The 18,167-nt window shown below is 42.0% G+C and overlaps 1 pseudogene; it reads left to right on the top strand.

Annotated features, from left to right (window-relative positions):
* The first annotated feature begins 3,167 nt into the window (after nt 1-3,167).
* Nucleotides 3,168-3,344, top strand: LOC132898728 (U2 spliceosomal RNA; annotated as a pseudogene).
* The last annotated feature ends 14,823 nt before the right edge of the window (nt 3,345-18,167 follow it).

Raw genomic sequence — 18,167 nt, 5'->3', positions numbered from 1 at the left:
TAATTGAACAAGGTTGTCTATTTCTTGAGTTCAACATATTGTCATTTAACCCTCCCCCTTTTGCGAAATGGTATGGTCCAGTTCTGGTAGAAGCGTGATGCGTTAAATCTGTGTGCTGATCAGTGCAACCGTAGACATATAAACACAAGACACCGCCTTCCGCTTAGAATCATATGTCATCCTCGCCGCCATATTGGATGTGGCAAAGTGGAGAATAAAGATGCCTCATTCATGTGCTGCGTTTAACTGTACCAACAGGTTTACCATCCAAACGAGATCACATGGGATTACCTTTCACAGGTGAGACTGGAAAAATACTTTTCATTGTATTTGGTCATTATAACGTAATTTTACAGATTTTTCTGACTTTGTGGCTAATATGAAGTCTCGCACATAATAACCACTCGGTGAAACCTGTCTCCAAACAACGAATATAATTTATTTTATAGCCCACCCAACCAATTTCACCACCAGCTGTCAGATGGTGATGGCACACTCAAATAGAAGAGATTGGAAGCATGTCAGACTGTGAAGTAATCACATGGAGCAATCATTGAATTTTTTTTTTTTCCATATAGCACTGTATATTGCAAAAATTGTTTTTGGAGACATTTTATAGCCTATCTGCACGGCATTTAATGAAAGTGATGCGGAGACGGCCCGGCTTCAGCAGCGTAAGCACAGCACATTATTCTACACAATCCCCGCTGAGCTGGGTGAGCTCCAAAACATGTCTTGATGTGTAGATATCGTTAGTAGCCTACGATAGTAGCAGCGGAATAAGAGTTTCCGATAGCTTGATTCCGGTACAGGCCTGCTGCATGTTGAGGAAATTTAGGTCACACCTCCCACGGAATATTGACAGGTATTTTGCACACTATTTATAATCATCACATTAAAAGTTGTGTTTTGATGCCTGTTTGTTTCCCAAATATATACGTGTGTGTCTTAATGGGTGAATAAAAGGCATCGAGTTAAACATTATTGTAGAAAGGGGCTTTATGAAGTTCAGTCCATTTACTTGCATTGGTTTACGGGGAAGATTTGCCACATCCAATATGGCGGACACTCTGACGTATCCCAGCAACGGGCCACCAGCTCAATGCGGCGTCTATGTTTGTCTATGCAGCAGCCAGCCAGCAGTGGCGTGCGTACAGTCTATGCCGGAGAGGCAGGCAACTGGCCACTCAGTTTTTCCCAAAGAAAGGTAGCCATCACCCACGTGTGTTCAAAATATTAGTGAATGGTAAATGAACAGTATGAACGTGGTTGGATTAGCCTATCAAGAGAACACTTAGTTTGTACAGTGACATTTTCCATTTTAATAACAACTGACTTGTGTGATAAACAAGATGAAATATTACGTTATGCTGGTGCTAATAACTAGTGCTAATAACCAGTTTCATAACTAATGGGGTGCCCTAAATATGCACAGATTCAGCCTCAGGGGGACCTCTGCCCTACCAAACCACTGAAGCCCCCTTTGGAGAAGGAGGTAAGCAGCAATACAACCCATAAATGCTTTAGGATTGAAGTTTTTAAATGAGCAAGTGCCATATACAGTTTGCTAGATTAAAGTGTTGCTAATAACGGACACCAGTCAAGTGTTTGGCATGGTTACGTGTGTGGAATGTTCACATGTTCTAAACAATTGGTTTCAAATTGAGGAGCTGGAGAAAGCACAGCACACAAGAGGGATAGAGGTTACAACTTATGAAGAAATACCGGTACGTACGTAATTGATCAAATTGAAATGTCACTCTGTCACTTTGAAATAAATTTATAATATGTTTCCTGTCTTTTATGGGTAACATTTGTAAGGCTACTGAGTATGGAGTTCATTTAAATGCATCAAAATTGTGACGAGGGTGGGCAAAGTTGGGGGGCCCAAAATACTAATCTTTCATGGGGCCCAAAATTTCTGGCTGTGCCCCTGGCTCCATGCGTCAACCTGGTATTGCAGTATCTCCAGGAATGGTGTCCTTGTTCAAAAACTAAAAAAAAGGCAAACTGTTTTTCTGGGGCGGCACGGTGGTGTAGTGGTTAGTGCTGTCGCCTCACAGCAAGAAGGTCCTGGGTTCGAGCCCCGGGGCCGGCGAGGGCCTTTCTGTGTGGAGTTTGCATGTTCTCCCCGTGTCCGCGTGGGTTTCCTCCGGGTGCTCCGGTTTCCCCCACAGTCCAAAGACATGCAGGTTAGGTTAACTGGTGACTCTAAATTGACCGTAGGTGTGAATGTGAGTGTGAATGGTTGTCTGTGTCTATGTGTCAGCCCTGTGATGACCTGGCGACTTGTCCAGGGTGTACCCTGCCTTTCGCCCGTAGTCAGCTGGGATAGGCTCCAGCTTGCCTGCGACCCTGTAGAAGGATAAAGCGGCTAGAGATAAAGAATGAATGAATGAAAACTGTTTTTCTTTAATAGATCAGTTTAATGCTTGTTTTCTATATAAGAATAATGAATAGATGCTTGATGGCAGAAAGCTAGAATTGGGGTTTGCATGATATAACAGCTCTAGAAAGAATTGCTTTAGTCAAAAAGTAAAGATTTTTTTTGGTTTAACTCTTCCCCCCATTTTCTGGTTTTCTTCATGTTTAACAAGCAACTGCACTGTTGGTCTGCAGTAACTCTTTTTCTTACTTTTTCATGAGACAGATCACATAACATCTACCTTCTGCTTTCTTTCTTTTTATTTACTTACTGGCTTATTTGTTTCTGTCTGTTTGCAATGGCTAAGAAAGCTGTAAAGGTGCAAGAGATTGTCCCAGGCTATACCTTACCCTAGACCAGCTTTCTGGACCTCCAATAGTGTTTTTCACCAACATCATCAGAACATGAACATTCTGGATGTATGCTGTATTAGACGCATGACTTTCCATAAACAAACAGTGCTTGCGTTTCATCCAGGGGAAAAAAAAAAAATCACAATTTTTGTAATGGTATTGGTTAAAGAAAATTGCAATAAGAAGACAAACTGCTAGAAAACATGTACAAGGCCTGGAGCCCAGTGTAAGAGCTGATTATCTGGAGGAAATCAAGCTTTTTGCATGGTATTAACCACACACACACACACACACGCGCCCCCAAGACGATGTCTCTCTTCAAAAGGATCCAGCTGTTGGGGGTGGAGTATAGCTGTATTTACATTTCTGAATTTTAATATTTGAAAGTCATATAAAGCCATTGACTTTAAGGAAGTATCTGTTTTTATCAATTTACTATTTGATATGCTCTTTAAATGAGTTTTGTTAAGCAGGTTTTTAGAATAGTGAGCTGAAATAGGGGTTTGCTCTCTCTGCTCCATGCATCAACCAGGTATTGTAGTATCTTCAGAAACGGTGTCTTTATTCAAAAATATGAAGAAAAACACCCCTTTCTTTAATAGTGGAGCCCCACAGGCATAGAGTGCAGATACATTAAAAAAAAAAAAAAAATCGAGTTGTTTTTGGTCCTGTGTGTGCCTGCCACCACAGGAAACCCAACAACTAGTGAAGTAGAGTAATAGTCAGGACAGTATAGTAATGAGTAACTTGTTGCTGTTGTTGCCTGACCTTTTGTACAACATAACACTTAAAACTATTCCTATGCCATTCTTGAGGTCCCAAGGCATTTAAAAACAAAAAGTGAGGCCATGGTTCTGTGTATCTCCTTTAATAAGTACCTTGCTCAAGGGCACTTCAGCCTGAGACCACCCCATGTTAACCTAACTACTGTACATGTCTTTGAACTTTAGGGGAAACCAGAGCACCCAGAGGAAACCCACTCTGACACAGGGAGAACAGGCAAACTCCACACAGAAAGGCCCCTGGGCTCAAACCCAGAACCTTCTTGCTGTGAGGCAACAGTGCTAACCACTACACCACCATGCTGCCCAAGTTAATACATTTTTAAAGCCTCCCCATCAGGGAATCGAGCCCCGGTCTTCCATGTGACAGGCGAAGATACTGTCCACTATAACGAGGATGACACAGTGGACCTCATTTATCAATCTAATGTACCAGTGCAGATCAAAGTGTAGAAATCACCGTATGACAGAGAGAGAGAGAGTAAATTAGTGTGTCCAGTAGCTGAATGAACCTATTTTAATTATGAGTCTCTTGAACCCAAAGTCTGCTATCTTCACAAATCTCATATCTCAATATAGGAGCACAGATTCTTCCACACATCCACTGGCAGCATCATGTACCTTTTCATCACTGGCTGAGGTGGTGGGATCAGGCAAAGGAGATCTTGTGGCTAATACCACAGAATATCATCCCTCATAGTCCATAAGAAATGGCTTTGGCCTGAACGGCTCATAGTTTTGGCAAAGGTCCAATCCTTTTCATTCACATCTTAAATTATTCCTGGATACACATAGCCGTCATATTTTACAACACACTGACATCCTCTGAGTTTTTCTGTGATTTCAGTGACCAGAGCAAAGGTTGCTTTTGCACCCGTCACAGATTTCTGCACACCCATGTTTGCAGCTCTCCTGGATGTGGTGTGCACTTGCAGTCATGTGGAGCTGACCAGAAGCAGCTGAGTTCTTGTCAGTTGATGTGCCCTGGGGTGCTGGTGAACATCTGTTTCAGTAGGAAAGACTGTATGTTCATGTTGCTTTACATATTATCCACGTGTCAACAGCATAGAACTGAAATTTACCTGGTGAATCTTCATGGTTCCACAGACAGTGTCCAGCTGTTGGGGAATTAATTAATTGGCCTCACTCTCAAAGCTACACTGCTGCCTCCCCACTGTTTCTTATCTGGGATTTGTGCTCTCACAAGGGGAAAGAAAACTGTCTGAGGACAGACAACAAATTCTCTGTGAGCTCAAACCTCCCGGCACCCAGACAGGCATGCTAAGGTTCTTCGGTCTGGTCAACTACAGCAAACAGTGGATTCCTGACTGCACCATACAGTGGTGCTTGAAAGTTTGTGAACCTTTTAGAATTTTCTCTATTTCTGCATAAATATGACCTAAAACATCAGATTTTCAGAGTGTGTGTGTGTGTGTGTGTGTTCAGTGCTTCCAATGAGTTAAATGCAGAGAAGGAATTTCGTTATGCTTGAGTGTACATGGGACAAAAAGAAAGGCTTCTTCTTCTACCCAGAAATGTATTCATTCCACTTGAAAAGTGTTCAGCAAACCAGTTATCGGATTTGGGACACTACGACATCCTGAACTATTGAGCATTTGGGACTTCTAATACACTGGAGTGATGCTAAAGGCTGACAAAAGCACAGATGCTTCCCAATATTTCAGGGCAGGTTTCGTGCTGGAATGTTATGGGAAATTCCCGATAAAGTAAAATACCTTTATTATGATGAAGGTAAGCATAAACGTGGACTTATAAGAGTAATAAACAAGCCAAAGCCTAGAGCTCGCATATTTTATGGTGTTTAGCCGAGTTTAGCACATCCAAAGCTAAATATCCAGATATCCACAGCTGCCATGATGTCACGTAAAAGTGACCAGGATGCTGTGACCTTCTCATTCTGTTCACTTTTGCTTTGTTTGTTAAACAACATAATCTAACAGATTTGCCAAGGCAATGGGGAAAAATTCAAGTAGGAACCCTGCGTCCTGGGACGCATTAAAATTCTGAACATGCATTCTTGTGCATAAAAATGCATGACTTCTGTGTTAGCACAGTCTGGTAGGCCTAAATTATAAGTGTTGTGGTGATGGTGCAGCATGTCACGAAGCATATTGATTGATTAAGTAGAGCCACTACACTACAATGCTTTAGGGGAAACCCTTATATATATGTTCTTACCATCAAATACTTTTTGTTCCATATTTTGTTGCTCTTTTTTGGGGTTTTGTTTTCGAATAGAGTTTTTATTTCATCGTTGGTTGGTTCAAGAAGACAGTCTGCCATTGTTTTCTTCTTTAGGGTTTTTGCTGGTTTCCCCGATAGCAGAGGGTCGTTGAAACGACGTAGTTTTGGTCAGAATGGTCGGTTTCCGTCGTACGTCAGAAAATCAACGTTGAAACGGCGCCGTGAAACGTCGATTTCTCCGCCGTCTGAGAGGGTCGATTTATCACCGTTGAATCAACGTGGGTAAAGGTTGATCTGTCGACCGTCAGAGAAGGTTGAATATACGACGTTGAACCATCGTCACTTTTGCCGGCCAGTTTTCAACATTGGTAGGATGAGCAACTGTAGCCAGGGGTGATCGGAGGGTTCGTTCGATCCCCCCCCCCCCCCCCCCGCGACACCGCGCCCCGGACACACACGCCTCAAGATTACTCAAGATTTATTCATTTGTTCATGTCCGATGAATATACATTGATTCACATTTAAATTTACAATATCAAATCCAGACTAATCAAAAAAGAAAAGTAGACTAAGTGAGGACGAGTTAGAAAAACGGGTTCATTTTTCCTATGTTTATGTTTACACGTTTTGTTCAGACTGCTTTACACCCCAATCCAGTGGGTGGCGGTAATGCCCCCATTAGACCCCTTTCACTGACGTCACCCGAAACCGGAAGTAAACAAACCCTGCGCCACATTGGAAGACCAACAAATTCGTGATTTGGGGGAAATAACGGCAGCGCGCGGTATGTGAACCCACGAGGCACTTGGATCATCAAAAACCTACAATGGTAAACTTTTGTGCTGTGTTAGGGTTCTAACAAAGCTGATGGGAAAGGTGAAAAGAAGTCTTTCTACAGAATACCAGCTGTGACTGAGACACAAGGGGAGCAAACCAAGGAGCTTTCTGCCGGGAGACAGAGAGAGGATTTAGCTGCTTTATGCAGAGCGGATCTGAATACTTCAAGTCTATTTTGTTACTGGTAAGTCACTAGGCTAGAGTGTTGTAGAACATTTTTTTAAATGTTTACTGAATAAAAACATCCTTAATTTTATCAAATATACTCTACTCTATATTTCATTTCTTTCTTTTGTTTTAATTTTCCTCCCTCCATCCCTCTTTGGATTTTAAATATAGTTTTTCCCCATGTCCAAATAATTCAAATATATATAAATAAAAGCAGATAAGTAGTAAATTAAAAATAAATTATGAAATAAAAAAAATCCATTCTCCCTTGCCGCGAGTCTTATCATATGGGTCAAACCCATCAATCACAGCCAGTTTCTTCACATACCGTGCCCTTTCTGCAGCTGGTAATGTACTCACATAACCAGAATTATCAGCCATCGTGTCACTTTACTCTCGCTCGTACTTTGTTTTATATTGTGAGTGCATGTACTTGGTCTTCCAATATGGCACCTAACAAAATCTCGCGGTACGGTGACGTCACGCGGTAGCCCTGGATAGAAGAGAAAATGGGGAAAAAAGAAGATAACGACAGAAAACGCAAGAAATCTGCTGCTACTTTGTCCCAAAATATTGGCGCCATGTTCCAAAAAAGGGCCAAAATGGGTAAGGTGCTGAGTGCAGGACTTTGTTTTTCTTTTGTTTACAACAGTAGTGGTAGATCGATCTGTCAGAGTGATCAGTGGGGGTGGGGGGTAGCGTCAGCCCGTCCATCAGTCTATGTGTGTCAGTGACACACGCACACAGAGATGAGTTAGGTGGCTCGATGGCTAGGTACTAGTAGCGTCGGACCTGGGGCTGCTTTTATTTTTTTTTCAGCTTGGGAAATCTGTGGTGTGGTGTGAAGACAGTAAAATGCGAGACTTTAAGAGCACGTGTTTTTCAGTCGTCATGGTAACATGGCATCATGGTAACATGACGCCCTGTCATGGTAACATGACGCCCTGTCAGTGGTTTGGCATTTGGATCAGAGTGAAAAGAAACGTGTGCACTAGCTGAAAAATGAAAATGTTCAGACCAGTGTGTGTGAAAACACCCACTGTTGCTGCATTTGGGCAATTTTGAATTAATTGTCCTTATAGGGCTGTGCAATATTATTTCAATCTCAGGATTACTTGAAACATTTATCTCAATTAGAAATTATTGTTGTTTTTTATGCTAAAGCATGGGCAGATCAGGAGTGTTCTGATGCCATAAGCAACAACTGAAGTGAGCAACAGAGACAGACAACAACAGACAGACAGAGGAGGGGAGAGCAACAACAGACAGACAATGAAGGAGAGCAACAGAGACAATGAAGAAGAGCAACAACAGACAGACAATGAAGGAGAGCAACAGAGACAATGAAGGAGAGCAACAGAGACAATGAAGAAGAGCAACAACAGAGACAGACAATGAAGGAGAGCAACAACAGAGACAGACAATGAAGGAGAGCAACAACAGAGACAGACAATGAAGGAGAGCAACAACAGACAGACAATGAAGGAGAGCAACAACAGACAGACAGAGGAGGGGAGAGCAGCAACAGACAGACAATGAAGGAGAGCAACAACAGAGACAGACAATGAAGGAGAGCAACAACAGAGACAGACAATGAAGGAGAGCAACAACAGACAGACAATGAAGGAGAGCAACAACAGACAGAGAGGAGGGGAGAGCAACAACAGACAGACAGAGGAGGGGAGAGCAGCAACAGACAGACAATGAAGGAGAGCAACAACAGAGACAGACAATGAAGGAGAGCAACAACAGACAGACAATGAAGGAGAGCAACAACAGACAGAGAGGAGGGGAGAGCAACAACAGAGACAGACAATGAAGGAGAGCAAAAACAGACAGACAATGAAGGAGAGCAACAGAGACAGGCAATGGAAAAGAGAAACAACAGACAACTGAGGTGAGCAACAGAGACAGACAATGAAGTCACAGCACAGTTGTAGGAAGATAACAATAATAAGTTAGACAACAGAGAACTTATAACGAAAAAAAAATGTCTAAATTAGAAGATTTGAAGTGTGCTCGTGTATTTGGGGGGTACGGGAGTAGGGGGCCAGATGAAGTCCACTTTTGGGGAAAAAAGATTCCCCCCCCTCCACAATGCTGGCTACGGGCCTGAACAATGGATATATTTGTTGGTACATTTTGGGTATTGGGGATAAATTAATAATTATTTGAAGAAATAAAAACAAGAAAGGTGATTTTACATTTTTATAAAGATTATTTAAGCACAATCAGCACAGAAATTCAAATATACTCTACATCAAAGACTGGAAACTGAAACAGGGAAATTTACTTGAACAAGCTAAATAGCGCCCCCTCCTGACAAAAAAGAAAAACAATTCTCTTTTCTCATCTGAAGGGGTTTTTGTACAGTGTAGCTGGGTTTCCTGTTACTGTGGGCTGCATGGCGCAGTAGTACAGTGAGGAGTCTGATACTGAAGCAGAGGAGAGCTCCAAAACTACTTTCCTTTCAGTTTTGTAAAGTTTGATGGATAGTCCTGGGTGAGGATTAGTAACAATGTCTGTAGATTTTTGAATCATCAGAAGAAACTCTGGTCCTGACTGAGGTTTTTGTCGATACCAGTGTAGATAGGTAGCTGATTCATCATATGTGCAGCTCAGTGTGGTTTTGCTGCCCTCAGTTGAAGTTATGATTGTTTGGTCTGGTTTCATGCGTTCATCAACAGCCGCTGCTGAAAACACATTGTAATATACTTTAATAACAGCGCAGTATGACTTATTTAAGAACATTAAAAGGGTACATATTTGTATATTGTATGTCATGTTTAATATATATACTTATTGATATTAATCACAGCTGTTGTAACAGCTGCATACGGTAAGTAACATGGTTTTCCTGAGTGTCAGTTTGGATCTCTCTTGTATAAATGGCAGATTTGTCTCTGTGTCTGTATCGTTACCTCCTACATCTACATTCAACATTTCAAATAAACCTTTTGTTATGAAAATAAAATCACCTAAAATAATACTAAATGACTTACCAACATTGATAACAACCATGAAAACAGAGAGGAAGAGTAACATGGTTGTTCTGAGTGTGTCTCTTGCAGTCGATATGAATGGGAGTGTTGTCTCTGTGAAACTGTGTAAACTGTATCTTACACATCTCGCTCCACCCACTGAGGATTAGATGGAGTCCTACAGATTGTGTTATCAGTCCCTTAACTTACAATATTGTAAACTCAAACCTCGTTTAATCTGATATTGCTTATGTGGTGCAACAAATCCATTAAAAAGTAATTAATTAAAATCCTGATAATGTAGTTAATGATGCTTTGTGTTGTTAATTGTGTTTATGTTGACTTTGCTGAATTTGATAATATTACACTGTTCATTAATATAAGGTTTTCTGAGCACATCCCTTAATTTATTCATTTATCTTCAGTAAGTGCTTTATCCTGGTCTGACTGCTGTGGATCTGGAGCGTAACACTACGTGTGAGGAATTCACCCGGGAAAGGACACCACTCTGGTGTGTGTGACACCACTTTGGCCTCTGATCAGGGCTGTGTCTCCCTGCTTGTATTGCTTGACCTTAGTGCAGCTTTTGGCACCACTGATCATACCATTCTCCTTGAGAGACAAGAACATGTTATTTCCAGGGAACAGCCCTCTCCTGGCTCAGGTCTTATTAAACTGATCGTTATTAGTTTGTTGATGTAAATTGTGATTTTTCTATGCACACTAAGATAAATTTTGGTGTTCCACAAGGTTCTGTCTGAGGCCCACTGCTTTTTTCTTTGTTATGCTGATGACACAAAGTTGTATGTTTCTGCAAATCCAGATGAGAGACACCAGTTTAATAAAATTGAGGAATGTGTGAAGGAAATTAGATACTGGATGCTTATTACCTTCCTTCTTAAGAAACCAAGCCTTTATTTGTCACACATACACTCAAGGACAGACTTAAGCACACAGTGAAATTTAACCCATCTGATGCAGTTAACACACACAAGTGAGCAATGAGCACACACACACAGAGCAGTGGGCAGCCATGCTACAGCACCCAGGGAGCAGTTGGGCATTAGGTGTTTTGCTCAACTGCACTTCAGCCAAACCTCATGGCCACCCCATGTTAACCGAAAGACTGCATGTCTTTGAACTGTGGGGGACACTGGAGCACCTGGAGGAAACCCATGCAAACACAGGGAGAATATGCAGATTCCACACAGAAAGTCCCTCGTCAGCCGCTGGGCTCAAACCCAGAACCTTCTTACTATGAGGGGACAGTGCTAACCACTACACTACCCTGCCACCCTGAACTCTGACAAGACAGATGTACTTGTACTAGGACCACATGCAGCTAGAAATAGGTTTTCTGATTACATAGTAACTCCAGGGGCAGCATGATGGTGTAATGGTTAGCACTGTCACCTCACAGCAAGAAGGTCCTGAGTTTGAGCCCAGTGGCTGACGAGGGTCTTTCTGTGTGGAGTTTGCATGTTCTCCCTGTGTCTGTTTGGGTTTCCTCTGGGTGCTCCAATTTCCCACACAGTCCAAAGACATGCAGGTTAGGCTAATTGGTGACTCTAAATTAACCATAGGTGTGAGTGTGAATGGTTATTTGTCTCTATGTATTAGCCCTGAGATGACCTGGCAACTTGTCCAGGGTGTACCCTGCCTCTCGCCCATAGTCAGCTGGGATAGGCTCCAGCTTGCCTGCGACCCTGTACAGGATAAGCGGCTACAGATAATGGATGGATGGATAGTAACTCTGGATGGCCTTTGTGTTTCTTAACGTGCAGCAGTAAAAGACCTCAGTGTGATCATTGACTCCAGTCTTTCATTTGAAACTCATACAGACAACATTATGGGGATAGCTTTCTTTCATCTCAGGAATATTAAAAGCCGATGTAAAAAGTGTACACACCCCATTAAAATGATAGGTTTTTCTGATGTAAAAAAAAAAAGACCACGATAAATAATTTCAAAACATTTCCCACCTTTAATGTGACCTATAACCTGTACAATTCAATTGTACAACAAACAAATCTGATAGGGGGAAAACATAAAGAAATAAAAAATGTACAGTAAGCTGGTTGCATAAGTGTGCACACCCTTAAACTAATACTTTGTTGAAGCACCTTTTGATTTAATTACAGTATTCAGTATATAGCCTAGTGGCCAGTGTTATTAATTAGCAGTTCTAAACACCGCCTAGTGGCCAGTCGGCATAGAGTGTGGATACATAAAGAAACCCATCGAGTTGTTTTCTGATGGTTTCGGTCCTGTGTGTTTCTGCCACCACAGGAAACCCAACAACTAGTGAAGTGTGAATGCCTAAGGCCTAATGGATGTGCAGAGGTTTTCTAACAGAGCCAGATGTGTCATTGCCAAGATCTAATTACTGGCAAGACTCTTCTTTAAATAGTTTAGATGCTTATTCATTCATCTTTCACATATTTGTATCTGAAGAATCAAACTTACATTGTCTTGCAAAAGTATTCATCTCCCTTCGTATTTGTCCTGTTTTGTCGCATTACAAGCTGGAATTAAAATGGATTTTTGGGGGTTAGCACCATTTGATTTACACAACATGCCTCCCACTTTAAAGGTGAAAACTGTTGTTTTATTGTGACACAAACAATAATTAAGATGAAAAACCCCCAAACATCTGGAGTAGAGGCACATGATCTGCTTTGTTTTCTACGTTAGATTGATAAATGACATGATAATATTTAGGATTGTGATATTTAAATGACAATGGTTTTCACCCACCACATTTATCAATGCCCAGTCATTCTTACACTGTGGTTGGCAAGATACAAACATTTCATGAATCACATGTGAACCCTGTCATATGGTGATTTCTACACGTTGATCTGCGCTGGTTTCTACATTAGATTGATAAATGAAACAACTGCTGTCATCCTTGTTAGTAGAGTGGGCAGTATTTCTGCCTGTCACATGGAAGACTGGGGTTCGATTCCCTGATGGGGAGACTTTAAAAATGTATTAATGTGGGTGGTTCTAGTTGTTAACCCCACAGTTCAAAGTCATGCAGTTAGGGTAATATGTGCTGGTCTTGGGTAGCCTAGTAAACTAGACCCTAGCGGCCAAAAATATTTTTGCCTACGAGTGGGTCTAGCCTCGGACCATATCAACAACACACCCCGGGCATCAAATCTTGCCTGCCAATCACAACGCAAGGTTTTTGTTTGGATTCTTTGGGCGGGCTTTTGCAGGAGTGACGACAAGGCTGCGCGACGCTGGAGAACAGCGCTTGTTTGACTCCGCTTTGGAATCAGTTTTAGAAGAATTAGACTTGGAGTTTTCATTGAAATATGAGCAGGAAGAGGCTCTCCGCTCATTCCTTTTCAAGAAGGACGTTTTCGCTGTTTTGCCGACCGGCTATGGCAAAAGTCTGATCTACCAGCTGGCTCCGTTTTCTGTCGCTCTGACTACGTCACAGTCACTGTTGCGTTGATTGGTCAGAGCGTTGGCCTATATGCACAGAGACAGTTTGAAAGACAACGGGTTGTTCCTACCCACACCCTTCGGAAATGTCTATGACCGAGACCAGACTAAATATTCACATTTAGTCTGGCTTGCCAGGCTAGGTCTTGGGCTGAAGTGCCCTGGAGTAACGTACTTACTTGCTTTTAAATGCCTTGAGACCTCAAGTATGGCATAGGAATAGGTCATACACACCGCCTAGTGGCCAGTGTTAGTAATTACCAGTCATACACACCGCCTAGTGGCCAGTGTTAGTAATTACCAGTCATACACACCGCCTAGTGGCCAGTGTTAGTAATTACCAGTCATACACACCGCCTAGTGGCCAGTGTTAGTAATTACCAGTCATACACACTGTCTCGTGGTCAGTGTTAGGGGTCATCCATAATTTTCATCATTATCACGAGCGTACAAACCGTACGCGGGGGGAGGGGGTTAATGACCAGGCGTACACTTTTTTAAAAATGGAAAAATGATGATCCGTCAATGTGCGAATCGGCGGCCGCCATGTTAAAAATTTCGCGCCACATCGGTGTTGCCAGCTAGCTCTACACGCTTTCTTTCTTCAATACAACAACAATGGCTGACCCAGATTTTGACCACATTTACAAATTTGTGAATAGCAGAAATAACGCTATTCACAAGACTCGTTCAAACGAGTACGAGCAGTTTTTAAACATTTATTGTTTCCTGCATTCATCTGAGAGGAGGCAGTTAGGGCAGGACAGGCTGCTTGGAAAGAATCAAAAATGAACGTTTCAAAGCCAAAAGGCAACAGCTCCCCTTAAAAAAGACAGTTCCTAATTTTCAATAATCAGACCCTCCAGGATGTTACAATTTGCAAATTCAACCAATCCCCGCGAATTCAGGGCGGTGTTGCGGTCCAATCACCGCAACTTTCCCGCAAATTTGACCAATCGTTGGCGTCGTCTTGAGGTGACGTTGACAAACTACCTTCCGCCTTACTTCCAGTGTTGCCAGATTGGGCGGTTTCCCACCCAGTTGGGGGGGGTGGGGGGTTTCAAGTGCATTTTGGCAGGTTTTGAACATATTTTGGGCTGGAAAACGTCAGCAGTATCTGGCAACACTGCTTACTTCCGTGTTTCCGTTCAAGAGAAGCAGCATGTGCGAGTCAGTGTTTATGTAGGCTTAAATTCTGTTACTGAAAGTGTGTTATGTTTACAGTGAAGGACTGTGTGCACTTTACATTATTTTTTTTACTTAATACAAGAAATTAATGGATGCCAACATTTTTACCAAAATGGTATTTTATTTTCCATTGTTTAGGCAGCTTCAGCATCATACTGTAAGATTCTATTCAAATTGTTTTTCTTCTTTATGAAGCCTGAGTCATTTATTTTATTAGTTTATAATTATTGTTTAATTTAGTCTTCAGGAGAGACTGCCTGCACACAGTACTAGTATTAATGGTTTTTTTTTCTTACATGAAAGCTGAGGCATTTATATTATATTTTAAGGTAACTTCATGTTGTGCTGTGAGGTTCTATGCACTTTAACTTTTGAACCAACAGGTGCATTTGGATAAGTAAAGCCTATTTTTCTGCATTTTTGTAGTCCTGGTAATCTTTTATATTGGTAAAGTTGTTTACAGGGCCATTTCTCATTGTCTTTGTTTTTTTTTATCAATAGTTTTTCAGTAATAACTTAATATTTAACACCACTCAATTTTAATCACAAAAACAGAAAATCACAACAATTTCTCGCAACTTTCACTTCCTCCCGCAATGTAATCACAACAAAAACCTAAAAAACACTGCAACTTTCATCGCAATTTTTTGGAAACCCCCCCACAACATCAGACATTTTAGCCTGCAACAATCACAAAAAAGGCCCGCAGAATCCTGGGGGGACTGAAAAATGAATCGCCTGCTTTCCACGAAAACTTCTGGACCCGTCTTGTGTCTTCTTTTCTTCTCTTGTGAATCTTTGTTTTGTCCTGTCATCCGATTTTAATAAAAAGTAATACAAGACATGGTTTTATTTTGAATTTCTATTCCACGTAGATCCATCATCATTTTTTTTGTCCGCTAATGTACACTTTTGGGGGGAGGGAGGGGGGTTGCTCAAAAGTCTACTCTTTGTAGACTCATGATAATGATGAAAATTATGGATGACCCCTTAGTAATTACCAGTCATACACACCGCCTAGGCATGGTGGTGTAGTGGTTAGCGCTGTCGCCTCACAGCAAGAAGGTCCGGGTTCGAGCCCCATGGCCGGCGAGGGCCTTTCTGTGCGGAGTTTGCATGTTCTCCCCGTGTCCGTGTGGGTTTCCTCCGGGTGCTCCGGTTTCCCCCACAGTCCAAAGACATGCAGGTTAGGTTAACTGGTGACTCTGAATTGACCGTAGGTGTGAATGTAAGTGTGAATGGTTGTCTGTGTCTATGTGTCAGCCCTGTGATGACCTGGTGACTTGTCCAGGGTGTACTCCGCCTTTCGCCTGTAGTCAGCTGGGATAGGCTCCAGCTTGCCTGCGACCCTGTAGAACAGGATAAAGCGGCTAGAGATAAGGAGATGAGATGAGACACACCGCCTAGTGGCCAGTGTTAGTAATTACCAGTCATACGCCGCCTAGTGGCCAGTTTTAGTAATTACCAGTCAGACACACCGCCTAGTGGCCAGTATTAGTAATTACCAGTCAGACACACTGCCTAGTGGCCAGTGTTCGCGGAGCTCCTGTGCCTGCGCGAGCGGAGCCCCATAGGCATAGAGTGTGGATACGTAAAGAAACCCATCGATTTGTTTTCTGATTTCTTGTCATGATAAATTTCATTGTACCTCTTACCTTTAACTGACAAGCATAATTTTATCATTTAAAGAAGTGTATGCTTATTTACATATATGATTTTCTTTCAGCTCACCAGCAAAGTTATTTTCTCTTTTGGATGAAACAAAGCCCAAAGATTCCAGCCTGCAGAAATTGTCTAAAAATACAGCCAGATGGCCGAGCACTGGAGTTCATTCTGTCTCAACATACTGTATTACGTGCATTATTCATTTTGATAACCGTGTAATAAGGACCTGAGACCTTCGTGCAAAACGTGCACACTTCTAAAAAAAATGTTCATCTTTTAGGAACAAATTATCACTCTAGAAAACTCTTTCGTCCATGCGCTGCATTCGGACGAGGAGTCCCTTGCCGGGAGGTTCTAATCCCACTGGGGTTTTATCCCAGGGTTTTGTACCGGGCAGCGGATTCATTGTATTATATTTACTTTTCAAAATGATATTATTTTTCCAATATGTTTTTTTTGTTTGTTTTCTTGTCTCAGCAATGGTGAAATCGAATTTGTAAATAAAATCAGTGCCCTGACTCTACTCATCAGGCCAGAGCTATTCTCTTTCTGTGTATATTTTGTCCAACATAAGGAAACAGTATAGTAACTATAACGGTAAAGAAATAAAATAAGAGAAGCTGGCTATACAGAGCATTTTTTAACATAGTTACTGGGAGACCAAATCCCAAACCAGCTTCACTGGGAGACCAAATTTTATCATTTGGTTCAATTGGTTGCAATTAATTAACCAAGTACCATGTAAGTATACATTTAACAAGGAAAATGAAGATCTATGTTATAAGATATACACACAAGATCATGTTGGTTAAGAAAAACAAAACTAAAATTTGGTTACTGAGATGGCTGATGTCAGAATCCGATGTCATTACTGTGTAACTTTGAGTGTCTTTGACATAACATTTGTGCTTGGTAATTGCTCTTGATAGCTGTGTAGTCACTGTAGTGTGTTTGTCTGTATGGTGACTGGTGAACCATTTTGCATCACAGAATATGCTGCAGCGGTGCAGCCACATGGATTCTGGGGCTTGTGATTGTATTGCCCAGACCAGTTGGTCTCTTAGTGGAAAATCCTTAAAAAATGCTCTGGATCATGATACCGCTTAAAACTATTCCGATGCCATTCTTGAGGTCTCAAGGCATTTAAAAACAAAGAGTGAGGCCATGGTTCTGCATATCTCCTTGAAGTGCCTTGCTCAAGGGCACTTCAGCCCAAGACCAGCCCATGTTAACTTAACTACAGAGCTGACACAGGGAGAACATGCAAACTCCACACATGCCCCTTTTCCACCAAAGCAGTTCCAGGGCTGGTTCGGGGCCAGTGTTTAGTTTGGAACCAGGTTTTCTGTTTCCACTGACAAAGAACTGACTCTGGGGCCAGAAAAAATGGTTCCAGGCTAGCACCAACTCTCTGCTGGGCCAGAGGAAAGAACCGCTTACGTCAGCAGGGGGGCGGAGTTGTTAAGACCAACAACAATAACAAGACTGCGAAAGATCGCCATTTTTAAGCGACGAGAAGCAGCAGCTGTACAAACGCGAAGTCATCCATTATTATTATTGTTGTTGTTGCTGCTGCTGCTTCTTCCGTGTTGTTTTTGCTTCGATATTCGCGCCAAGGTTTATGCAAACGTAGCGACGTAACTGACGTGTACAGTGACGTAACTGACGTAATGACGTGGCTTCCCTTAGCACCGCGAGCTACGGAAAAGCAAACTGGTTCTCAGCTGGCTCGCAAGTTGAACGAGTTGTGAACCAGCACCAGCACTGGCCCCGAACAAGCCCTGGAACTGATTTGGTGGAAAAGGGGTAACAGAAAGGCCCCCACCAGCCTCAAACCCAGAACCTTTTTGCTGTGAGGCGACAGTGCAAACCACTACATCCCCCTGCTGCCCAAGTTAATACATTTTTAAAGCCTCCCTGTAGGGGAATCGAACCCAGGTCTTCCGCGTGACAGGCAGAGATACTGTCCACTATACTAACAAGGACAATGCAGTAATCCTCATTTATCAATCTAATGTAGTAACCAGTGCAAATCAAAGTGCAGAAATCACCATATGACAGGTCTCACTTGTGATTCATGAAACGTTTGTATCTTGCCAATCACAGT

This window comes from Neoarius graeffei, chromosome 1 (assembly GCF_027579695.1).
Source record: "Neoarius graeffei isolate fNeoGra1 chromosome 1, fNeoGra1.pri, whole genome shotgun sequence".
NCBI classification, from domain to species: domain Eukaryota; kingdom Metazoa; phylum Chordata; class Actinopteri; order Siluriformes; family Ariidae; genus Neoarius; species Neoarius graeffei.
This window is presented reverse-complemented; position numbering and strand designations above follow the sequence as displayed.